This window comes from Gossypium hirsutum, chromosome D12 (assembly GCF_007990345.1).
Source record: "Gossypium hirsutum isolate 1008001.06 chromosome D12, Gossypium_hirsutum_v2.1, whole genome shotgun sequence".
Taxonomy (NCBI): domain Eukaryota; kingdom Viridiplantae; phylum Streptophyta; class Magnoliopsida; order Malvales; family Malvaceae; genus Gossypium; species Gossypium hirsutum.
The window spans coordinates 28,038,799-28,040,040 of record NC_053448.1 but is presented as its reverse complement, the minus strand read 5'-3'; positions in this window follow the sequence as shown (position 1 = coordinate 28,040,040).

Genomic DNA, 1,242 nt, shown 5'->3' with positions numbered 1-1,242 from the left:
AAATTGAACTAATTATGCTTATAAAAATAATATCAAAACCGAAACCTTTTGATAATTAAGCCTCTAATTATTTATTACAATTACCCAAACAAAATTTTCTCACATTTAACACTTATATACCAATCAATTGTTGAAGACAAACAAAATCTCATTTCCTCCCTTGACAACCACAACCGAAAGCTCAAACCAACATCTAAAATTCCAAGTTTTCAAATGGGCTAATATGGAACTAGCTAATTGACTTAAACTAAACTTAAAATTTCAAAAACTAACAAAATTTTTACTAACCTTCTCAAGCTTCAAGTGGCCGAATGTTTCCCTCCTATCTTCCTCTTTACAATCGGCCAAGAAGAACCAAGGATACAAGCTTTGTTTTCATTACCTTTCTTTTTTCTTTTATTCTTTCTTTTATTCATTATAACTCCAATAACCCAATTTCTTATTATAATATCAAATTCAACAAATATATTGCCCATCATCAATCCATCTTGGCCGGCCACTATAAGGGAATTGGGCAATTTGACATGCAAGTCCACCCTTGTGTTGACATGCACTAATAAGCCCTTTAAAATTAGCCTATCATATTTCACCATGTCTCATGTTGATCCCTATTTAATAATTCCTCATGCAATTGGCAAAATTAGGGAATGAAACTTCCACATATGCATGTACACACACATAATAAACATAGAACATAGCAATTAATTATTTTTATAACTCGGTTTTGTGGTCCCGAAACTACTTCCCGACTAGGGTCAATTTTGGGCTGTCACACAGATTCAGTCATAACATTTAGACCGGATTTGGGGTGTTACAATCTCATTTGGGTTGGATCCTTAGAATACTCTGGTGTTCCATTGTAACACTACAAATATTACAACTGACTTGTACGTTTGTAGTAAAGCCACGCTTTAAAATTGTTTTATAAAATCGTTTGTTTTACATGCATGTGCAAGCGTTGTCAAATTTGTTGGCGCTATTGCTGGGGAAACAATGTAAGATTGAGTAATTTTTAGTGTACATGTTAAGTAGAGATAAGTAGCAAAAGTAGGATTTATAAATACGACTTTATTTTTATTTGTCTTTATTTTCTTCACTCTTTTGTGCTTGTAGGAGGCGTTGTATGACTCAAACCGGTAAAAGTGTCTTACCCTTTGAGCCAAAACCGGAATGTATCATCACACACGCGAGGAGGGCGCAACATCCTAGAGACGCCCCACCTCTAGAAAGAGAATAGCCTAT